The sequence below is a fragment of the Carassius auratus genome, chromosome 15 (genome assembly GCF_003368295.1).
Source record: "Carassius auratus strain Wakin chromosome 15, ASM336829v1, whole genome shotgun sequence".
Classification (NCBI taxonomy): Eukaryota; Metazoa; Chordata; class Actinopteri; order Cypriniformes; family Cyprinidae; genus Carassius; species Carassius auratus.
The window spans coordinates 11,918,601-11,929,603 of NC_039257.1; the positions used below are offsets into that span (position 1 = coordinate 11,918,601).

An 11,003-nucleotide genomic window follows, 5' to 3' on the forward strand; every position below is an offset into this window, starting at 1 on the left:
GGCACCTAAGTTGGCCCGAGGTTCGAACCCACAACCCTAGGGTTAGGAGTCAAACTTAATGTAACTACACCAGTGTGTTCCAAGCAGCCAGGAGCTCCATAAATCCCCTCCTTCTGCACTGAGGGATCGATGTAGTTGTTCTTGAGGAGAAACTCTTCGTCTTCATGAGACGATGCTGAAAAACACCTTCCCTACGAAACTCAGTAGAGAGATGTTTCAAAACTGGTTTATGTTTTTCGAGGTCTCCTCTTTGGGAATCCACACTCCCTCAGCACACCTCCACTGATCAGTAACTCTTTCTCTTCACCAAGTAATCCTTCAGACTTGGCCACCTCAAGTTGAACTCTGTTGTTGGGGGGCAAGGCTGATGAGAGCTTTGTTGGGCTCCAGGTCTTTGTCTCTCAAGGAATCGCTCACTGTGTTCTGGAGGAAACGATTCACTTCCTCTATTGAGCACTCTAGCCGACCGCTACGCTTGTCCTAGAGCAGTTGTTTTGTGAAGCAGAAGGGATCGGCGGTGAAAGCCACTCGCTTCCTGGCTCTCTCTTCCCCATCTCTGATGTTACTCTGCTCTGCGTAGAATCATCAGTTTCTTCCCCAGGATGTTTTGCAGCTCTGCTAATGGTGGCTTCACCTCATCAGTAGCTTTCTTGTACTATTTCTTGAGGATGCAAAGCTCCTGACGCAGGTGATGTATTTTGGTAGCCCTACGGTTCATGGTGTGGGAGGTAGACTTGGGTTTTTCCTTTCTCTACCCAGCCGAATCTTTCTAAGGCATAGCTAAAGATGATGGTAGTCATCATTTGGAGTGGACTATCAGTATCTCCTTTGGCTGTGGCTTGGATGATGTTGTACACATCCTCGGCAAACTGCAGCCACTCCGTTTGCTGGCTGGGGGCCACTTAATCCCCCGCTGAACTACTCTTCTGAGATTTGGAGGCTCTGGTACGTGGAGGGACCGGTCTCTGTGAGTTGCCTCCTGGCTGGGCTCCTCTTGTGTTCAAGACCTGTGCATTACCTCACTCTCCCACTCCAAAAAAAAGCATTAACTGGTTAACTAAGAAGATCTTCCTGTAAAGTGATACCTATTGGTCTACATAATAGTTTTGCAATTTAATCTATGTAAATCTAATGTTTTTTTCTTTATATATTTTTGTGTATTGCTTTATTGTACTTAATGTTACATTATTTTTTGTTATAAGAAAAAAAGCATTAAACCTGTTATAGTTTATGACAAAACCTTTATTGAAACTAAATTCCACTATCGTGAAAATACTGTATACCATGATAAAAGCATTAGCAATTAATCGCTAAATTCTACAAAAATCATATACCGACATATCCCTTTTGTATAATAAAAACAGCCAAACATAGACATAATGATGCAAAAAAATAAAACCCTGGACACCAGACATACACCAATGACTTTGGATGTCTGACCCAGTTAATGTTATATCATTTATAACATGAGGGAGTAGTAGGATCCTCTCAGACCGTGGGCTGATATGTGAGCACGCATCAGCATTCCAGGGTCTGGAAGGTGATGATTAACAAGAATAAACGGCATTCAATCTTGTGTTCTGTGGTTGTGCATTCCCATCAGTGTCTGGAGAGCATGTCTTTTCTCTTCAATTTTTCAAACTTTAAACAAACACAGACTGGGTGGTACAGTTGAGGACCGACGAAACCCAAGATAATTATCCCAGCAGCAAAAGCAAACGCACACTGAAGTCAATCTAATCACATAAAACTATTCCTTATATCCTTCACAAAGCTGCTCTGATTGACACAAAGTGCTACATATATTTTATCTTTCAGCTAGAGGTGAGAAGAATAATAAACTTCTAGGCCTATATTGTACAATTATCACACATTTTCTCCAAATTGCTCATAATTGGAGGCTCGGGTTGTTATTTTAAGCCTTGTCCTGTGTTTTTCTAAGTCACATCTATTGGAGCTAAAGAAAAAAGGCTATATTAATCATTAAAGGCCCGACTGTGTGCACTCTGCTTCAGTGAGCACACAAGATTTGTAGTTGCCATAGAGATTGCACACCATGAGAGTAACCCCTGAAAAAATGGCCTCTCTGCACAGCGACTGCAAACCGGTCAGAACGCCATTAAAAGGATAGTTCAACCAAAATCCAAAGATCATTTATTCACCCTCATGTTGCTCCAAACTGTATGACTTTACTTTTTCTGTGAAACATTAAAAAAGATATTTTGAAGAACTGTTTTTTTCCATACATTATTTGTATAAACGTCAATGGGGTACAAAACAACATTAGATCCATTATATGGACAATATACTGCTAAGACATTTTTCTTTTCTTTTTCCTTTTTTTTTCATAGAATGGTGAAACTTTTGCCACTTTCAAAATAACTAAACAGTCCTGGCAAAATGTCAGTATCACATTATAAGTGGTGTGAGGAACTTCCAGAACAGTTAAACAATGCTGTGGAAATGCAGGGTATGGATGGGGGTGGGGTACCATTTGCTAAATAATCATCCACAGAAAGGCACTGGTCAGTAGACCAGGAACCGGCCTGCAGCAAGATTAAAGAGACACACCAGCCATGCCTCGTTTAGCCGGTCCCCTAGGGGGTCATGGAACGCTACAGTGGGCATCTCACATTTATCCAACATCAGCAGCTGCTGGACTGCCCCTGCCCTCCCCTTCACTCCCCTCCCCGTCCCGCTGGGGCATTCAGCAGATTTTAATTTCACTTCTAGCTTCTGTTCTGCAGCTTGTGCTTTAGGCACACAAAAGCCTGAGTTTCAAGTTGAACGTGAGAACCACCTCATCTCCTGAACCCTATTAGCATATGAATCCTTCAGCAAAATGATGGGATGGAAAGAGGGATGGGAAGACATAAGAGAGTGACTGAACAGGAGGCAAAGTGTGTCACCACCAAGTTAAAATCTTTTTTTTCTTTTTTCAAATTATGTTTTTTTGTTCTGTTTTTTTTTTTTTTTTTTTTTTTTTTTTTATGCGTGGGCATTATGCTTTTTATTAGAGTTTATTTTTGAGAGGCGTATGAACTTAAAATGGACAGGGAATGCTGTCAAGTTATTTGAAATAAGCTTTTATAAGTATAAAAGTTTCAATTTGAAAACACATACAAGAGATGCTTGAACTCGACCCAAGCATACTCAAGGTCTGTGCAGGTAAACAAAATGTGCCCATCTGGAATAAACTGGAGCTTTTCAAAGGCTTTTCAAAGAAGGTTGTAAGTGCTATTTGGCCTGGGTTTCATCCTCACAGATCATTTATTGCCTGAGCAGCTAATCTGCCAGCAAACCCAAGATTGACCCCATTCTTCAGGGTTGATCTGATGGGTCTTGCTGGGGGATATATGATGGAGGAATGAAATGACAACAGTTGCACTGACCCGATCAGTCTCTCTCAGCATGGTAACAAAGGGCCCCATACTTGTTCTTCTCCTCTCCAGCTGCGGACACAGAAACACAGCTGTCAGCAGAGCAGAACAGGAGAAATTACACACAGAACAAATTGATGTGGACCCTTGTGACACTCAGATGATTCATGGCTGACAGAACGCCTGGTTTAAGGTGAGTCTGCGAGTAAAACGTCCTTCAAAAATAACTATGCAGGTCAATAGGAGTCAAAGAAAAACAGAAAGTAAAAAGAATTCAAAGCATCCTGAATGTAGTCAGCTAAAATGTAGTCATGTTGAGATCAGTATCAGCCAGTAGCCCTCCACACTTGGCCTTTTAAAAAAATGCACTCAGTCATTTTTATAGTGAAAGTGTCTAATAATGGGGGTTAAGCCCAAAATATACTTTGGTATTTATGTGTATACCAAGGTATGTGTACAGTGTGTGACATAAATAAGATGAAACTACAATACAAACTACTGTAGACTGTAACAACAACAGATGCCAGAGTTGATGAGTGCTCTTGCTCATGTTTTAAATGAGAACAAAGACATTTTTAATCAGCTGTATCTTCTAGAGAGAAACACTTCATGCTTTGAAAGGCTACGCTCAAAACTGAAGTATACTTTGGGCTTCACAGAGATAAAGAGAGTTGTATTCGGTTGGTTATGTCATAAAAAATTATGAAATAATCGCACATGCTTTAAAAATAGAGATTTTTTTTTATTTTTATTTTTTATAAAACTTGTTAAACTAGGTAAAGGGTAAAAGCAACTCTTTTGTAAATGTTGACTTTTTAAATGAGGAAACAGACTTACTAAAGATCCCCATAAAATATAGTACATCTATTAGGTTAAAGAGACTAAAATTAGGTTAATATTGAATAAATTAAGGCTTTGAGTTCCTCAAAACTTTGATTCAGAAAGTATATTTGTCACTTTTGCCTGCTTTTTAGAGATAATGGCATAGGCCACTGAAAAAACCCATATTGTTCAACCACTACCAAGAGTCATGGAATATGTCCCGAATGAATCAAATAAATGTGAGACAGCACACATAAAATTGTTCTACCAAGCAGATAGTTGTAGATTTACGATCTGTTTTTTATCATTGGTGGTCTGCCGGACCATTACACAACACAAAACGACATCAATCTCCACTTCTGTCAGCCCATTAATGACAGTGGCGGCCACTTCCCCTCTCTATCTGCCCAAGTCCCATCAGCTTTTTGTTTCCTTCTTATTTTATAGTGATGAATGACTGATGTTATCGCAGACTGGGAGACAGGCTTTTACAAGCATGGATTACTTCAGTACACGACCAAAAACTACCACACTACAAGAAGCCAGGAGCATTAGATCAAAGCTCATAGCCACAAAGCAGTCTGACAGCAGTCTAGATAAGCACCACACATGTAAGGGAATCAACTAATGTCGTCCACAGGACATTATTTATACATTTTAATATGTCTTTCTCTCTGAGTTTGCAGAGGACTGGGGATGTGGCAGCACAAGGCTCAGAGCAGCTGCCTGTGTCATTATTGCTCTGAACAGCTTTTATCATTCCCATAAATCTGGTTCTGCAGAGCCCCATAAAATGGCAACCTGTGATGGTCTGGCACTCCGATCACCCCACAGAGAGAGAGAGAGAGAGAGAGAGAGAAGAACCACAGGAGCTGTTAACCTGACTAATGGCAAACTCTACTTGTGCAAAAGCCCAGCGGACTCCATGACCGCATTTACTGCTGCTACTGATGAGTAAACAGAGGTGAAAAAAACCCGAAACTTGGTATTATCAGTTTCAAAAATTCTGACAATAATACACAAGAAATTGAAATGCAGAATAAGTGCTGAGCTGTTAAGTGTGGGGTTCCTGGAAAATAACTAACTCTGTGTCCTAACAGACGCATGAAAAGTCATTAAATTGACAAGCAATATTTAAATTTGAGCCTTTGTCACAAGAGCAACAGAACATTTTGCCAGTAACTTGCTTTCCATTTTCATGCCACTACACTGGGAAACACTACTTGGCCTCCTAATGTTGTAAAGTTTACAGGGAGACAAAAAATATTGAAAAATGTATAACAATTTACAACAGTGGCCAATCTATGTAGTATAATATATATATATTAGGATATAACAACAGGCCTACAACGTATTGTTATTAAACCGCTTGGTACGAGGCTTTCAGTTTGGGATGCATTACAAAACGAACAATTCATTGGACTAATATATGGCTATTCAGTTAGCTTCATTTAAGGGAAAAATTATCAAATTGAAAATTTGAAGGGTGCTGGGTGGGGGCGGTCATCCCAATGTATTTTTGGGGGACAAATTAAATTGAAAAGCATATTCAGCTCTAAACTAAACAAATATTATACCAACAATAACATCTTTGAAAGGTTAACATTAGTGCTATTAACAGATTCAAAAATAACTAATCAATCACACATTTTTATGTAATTAATTTTGATTAATTGCATATTAATATATTTATGTTATCATAATTTCATATTGAACCTCCAAATTAATGAAGAAATAACATAAATATGCTATATTTTTAATATGGTTTAATGGTCTTCTTTTTCTTTTCTTTTTTCTTTTTGCTAAGTAGCCGACTGTTAATGAAGGTTGTCACGGTGCCAAAATGGCAATATTCGGTACCGATACCAGTAAAAATCCACGGTTCTCTAAGTGGAAGAGTTGTTTACATACATTATAACTAGTCAATAATGCCTTAATTCAGATCAAAAGCTTGCACATAAACAAGAGGTGGGATTTATTACAAGAACCAATCACATTCAATCATAACCGATCATATCCAATTATAGCTTATGTGACTTTCCCCAATTCATCTAAATGTGCCTCCAGAAAACTTTGGGGTCCACTTTTGGGTCTCTGTAGAAAGTCTATGGACTGAAGGGAGGCAAGCCTCTGCTCCAAAGTGACTTTTAGACTTTTAATATTATATTTTGTCATATTTGTGGTGTTTTGTTTTTGTAATATCGATAATTTTCTCATCCAACTTTTTGAGGAGACACTGGCTCCCTTGCCTCTGTAAACCCCCTGATATATATTTTCGAACCACTTTTAAGATTGAAAGTAATCAGAAAATCTCCACTGTCACTTCTGAATAAATTTAATGCACACAATTAATAGATGAATGCCAATTTAATGCATTCTGCTGAATAAGAGTATGAATTTCTTTCATAAGTCATACCCCGAAGTTTAGTGTAAGGGTAGTGTAAAAAAATTATCTAAAATACATTATAACAATGCATAAAATTATTATAAAGTTATAAACGCATGAATATTTGAAAAGGTTAAATTTGAAAAATTAATTCAAAGAAATGTCATTTTATCTGTCATCGTATCTTACCGCATGCAGCATGTTAAGACAATTGAAAGAAAGATCTATTATTTTACTGCACACACTTTCATCTCATTGCCTTCAATTCCGACTGTAAACTAGGGTAAACTATGAGTTAATTAAACTGCCTTTAGTGGCTATTTCTTTGTTGCGGCACTTGAACTTACACCACAGGGAAGACATAAAACATTTCAAACTACACCCAAAGTCAAAAAGCGATACTGTTGACAGTTTCAGCCTATAAACCTTCCAGGATCTCACACACGAACAATACCAGCTTCCACTACAGCATATGCTCCTTTTATCAGCTGATCTCATTTCACACTCAGCCTTCAAATCCATCACAGGGACAGGTAAGCTTGCTGAGAAAACAAAGAGCTCAGAAATAATATGGCTTCCAAGGGTAACTACAGTGTCCTGCTATTGTAGGAAAGGAAACACCTCATATAATACTCAGGACATTCTTGAAAATAGGAAAATGACCGCTTTCCTTCTAGCTCAGTGGCCTTCTGTGGCATGCTTTTAGGGTTGTGTTAACAACTGAACTCTCTCACCCCACACTCAAAGCACACAGCTGATGTCAGGATGATAATGTTGCGTGAGCAATGACGTGAGCCTGCCAGACCAAACAAAAAGACACATTTGATGTACTTTGGCCCAAAGCAGAGTGAGCTAAGACATCATAACAACAGGCTGAAGTCATCCTGCAACATACTTTGTAAAAAAGCAACAGCTGTTAATTTGCTATGCTTTGGTAAATATTACATTTCTCCTGACTACAAAGGAACCAAGATGTACTTTTCAGGATTTCTACACTCAGGTGTTTCTACAAACAAGTGTGTGCTCTGTCTCTAAGAAAGCCTCCACTACTGTCAATCATTGTTGTCCATGTCTGTTTGACCTGTTTGTTCACTTTCCCACCACTTAGATTTAAGTAAGGAATTTATAACAAAGTGAGTTTTTTTTATTTTTATATATATAATAAACATAGAACATTTTTCTCATTGTTGGAAACTTTGGAGAACACTGCATCCTTCAGAGCAGTTGCAAGTTGCAAAGTTTTTTAACAATGACATCTAATTAATAAAAGCCACAGAAAAATCGTACTACCATTAGACAGTCAACTAAGCCTAGACCAACTTCATGGCCTCTGGCGCATTGAGTGGGATGCTCTATCGATTAAGGATTCAGACAACAGTATTCAGGACATTGAAAATGTTCAAGCTATCTGCATTTATTATTAAGAATGGCTCAAGGTTCTTCAGCAAATTTGTGAATTTACTAAATGATTTAGTAAGTCCGAACTCAGTTTCAAAATGTATTCATTGTGATTTTCAATGAAAACATGCCCACGCTTTTCTTGCAATACATATTTGCTTTTTAATCAAAAGCAAACATATCTGACCACGAACCAAGAGTGTTTGTGTCCATAAAATAACCCTCATAAATTTAAGAAACTCATAAAGTTGAGGTGATAAATGTGTGTAATTATCTAAGTGCTAGAACAAGTACTTTAGACTCAATGATTTAGAGCGCAAACATGCTTTTCATATGTACTGTGTAACAGTTACTTACAAACAGTGCCAAAGGGTGCAATGAAATGAAACCATATTAGTGGATTATGGGATTGTCATACTGCTGTTTAACAGAACTTCCCAGCTGTGAATTCCCAGTGTCAAAGAACGGGAGTGAGTGATATGTCTGGTGAGCATTTAGCGTAAAACAAACAGCGGTTTAATATGTCGAAAAACAGCTCATCTCTACATCTCCTGCTGGAGAAGGGAGCTTCCCATCAGCACAGCTGTCAACAGCTGGGTGGGAGAACGCTTTCATGGACTGCCTGCTGTTCCCCTCTGGGGATCAAAAGAAAGAAATAGCTTTTATTAAAAATAAAAAAATTAAATGGCAAACACAAAAGATGCAACAATATGATTAATAAATATAATCAAATCTGTTTTAAAGTGTAACGTGTGTTAAAAAAAACTAATTAAAATGTGTAAATAATGCAATAATGCACAGTTTCTGTTTAATAGCACAAATTACACAATTTAAATACTATTTTAAAAGTTAGATTTAAAGGTTTAAAAGACAGACAAACTAACTATACAGACCTGGATGGCAATACTCTGGTGTCTTGATGTTGTTCTGTCCACAATCAAGCTTGTAGATCTTGTAAATCTAGCTTGTAGATTTGATACTAAAACACATATTGTCTTAGCTGGGGGGCATGAAAATGATGATTTCACCTTTGAGGATACTATTGAACTATGCAGTTAAAATAAAGACAAATTAAGACAGCTTTGCACTACAAGGTAACATTAATGAGCTGATAAAGCATGACAGAAAATTACCCATTAGAGTTGGATATGTTGCTGCTTATAATAGTACTGCTGCCTCGTGTCATTACTTTAGATGCAGCAGGTGACAAGTGTTCCTCATTGTAATCATTCCCACCTTCACAAAATAATGTGTAAGGACAATAAGAGCACAGATTCTTAAAACACACAAGACTATGTTAGTGGCAAGAATCCCAAAAATCTCTGTCAACAGCTTGTTTGGCACATCAGCACACAACTGCAGAAAGAATTCAGAAATACAACCCGGTGAACAGCACAGCACTGATAAAAAAATAAAATAAAATCAGCCCTTTTTCATCATACCCACGTGGCAGCAGCAGAGCCAAATCTCTTCCGCTATCCCGTCGCATAGACAGAAATTCACTCTGAATCAGAGCAGCCACACATGAAGCAGTGATAAGATGCTTCTCGAGGATTCAGGTAAACTCTGAGCTCTGTGTCAATGAGGAGTTCTCAGAATGTATCCACGTGTCTTCCCACATCATTACACAAGTCCAAGCCTCCTAACCCCATTTTGCCAGCATGTAAACAGAAGGCAAACATCGCTCCTGACCTTTTCTTATACTTCACTGATTGCCGACCTGAAGCAAACAAGCCGATTCTGTCCATTTAAGCTCAGCAACACAAAGTTTCTTTGACCTCATGCTTTTTTTCTAAGTTTTATCTCAACTGCCTGCTCAAATTTCTTCTGGCTTAACAGATAAACTGTACAGCAGCAAAAACACTAGAACTCAGTAAAAAAAGAGCACGCACTCATCTCACATGGCTTCCTGTCAATGCCGTCCATCTGTTCCACAGTAATCCACGTTCACCTTTTCAACCGTAGAGCCATGGGTGCAGAAGGAGCCACTCGAGGTTGGAGCCAAACAGACACAGAGTACAACAACACAAGAGTCAGTGCCGTAACTTCCCCTCCCTCCAGTTCAAATTTGGGGGCTGGATTTGGTGGGAGGCGAGCGTGCCTCAGTGAGCATGCTCTGAAACGAAAGGCACACTTTTATACGCACATGACAAGTGATTTCCAGCCCCTGGGTCCCTCCTCCCCTCCACATCCTCCCTCCCTTCTGCCTCCGAGCTGAACAGAACCCAGGAATGCAGCTCAGACCAAAGTCCGGCCTTCATCAGAAGGAGAGGAGGGAAAGAACTCCCCCCCACCCGATCAATAACACGTCCAGCTGCCCGAGGCGAGCGCTGAACTTTGCCGGCCGCTTGCTTTTCTTTATTGGAGGCAGGTGGCTAAATGGCAAGAGGTCTGTACCACAAATGGGAGGCTCCCGGTTTCCACTGAAACCACTGCTGGGAAAACGGCATCTAACTGACCCCCTGACCCTTCGAGAGCCCCGGGGCATCACAAAATGACTGGCTTTCCCAACAACATGGTTTTTCTGTAAAGAATAGGAATGTGAAAGGTAAAAAGACACCTGAGCAAAAGTGTTCAACTGGTTAAGTAAGATGTGAAATACCTACTTGTGTTACTGCTCTTCTCAAGTGACACACCTCCCTTAGTGAACTCCTTGACCTCTACTGAAACTCAAACAGGTCTTAAATTATTTCTTTCTACACTACCCTTCAAACCTTTCAGGGTCAGTAAGATTGTTTATGTGTTTGAAAGAAATTGTTCATGCTCACCACGGCTGCATTAATTTGTTTAAAAATACATTAAAAACAGTGATGCTGTGAAATATTATTACAATCTAAAATAACTAATTTATTTTTGAAAATGTATTTTAAAATGTAATATTCCTGTGACGTGTTTATTCCTGTAATGCAAAATGCAAAGCTGAATTTTCAGCATCATTACTCCAGTCTTAGTGTAACATGGTCTTTCGGAAATTATTATAATATGCTGAATTGCTGCCCAGGAAACATTTCTTATTA

At 39.0% G+C, this 11,003-nt stretch overlaps 1 long non-coding RNA gene across 1 annotated transcript; it reads right to left on the reverse strand.

The window, feature by feature from the left end:
* Positions 1 to 2,982: 2,982 nt before the first annotated feature.
* Positions 2,983 to 10,744, reverse strand: LOC113115105 (uncharacterized). The gene is made up of 2 exons (XR_003293828.1): positions 9,879 to 10,744; positions 2,983 to 3,452 (listed from the first exon to the last, which is right to left on the reverse strand). It is a non-coding gene; the product is annotated as an uncharacterized LOC113115105 (long non-coding RNA).
* Positions 10,745 to 11,003: the final 259 nt, after the last annotated feature.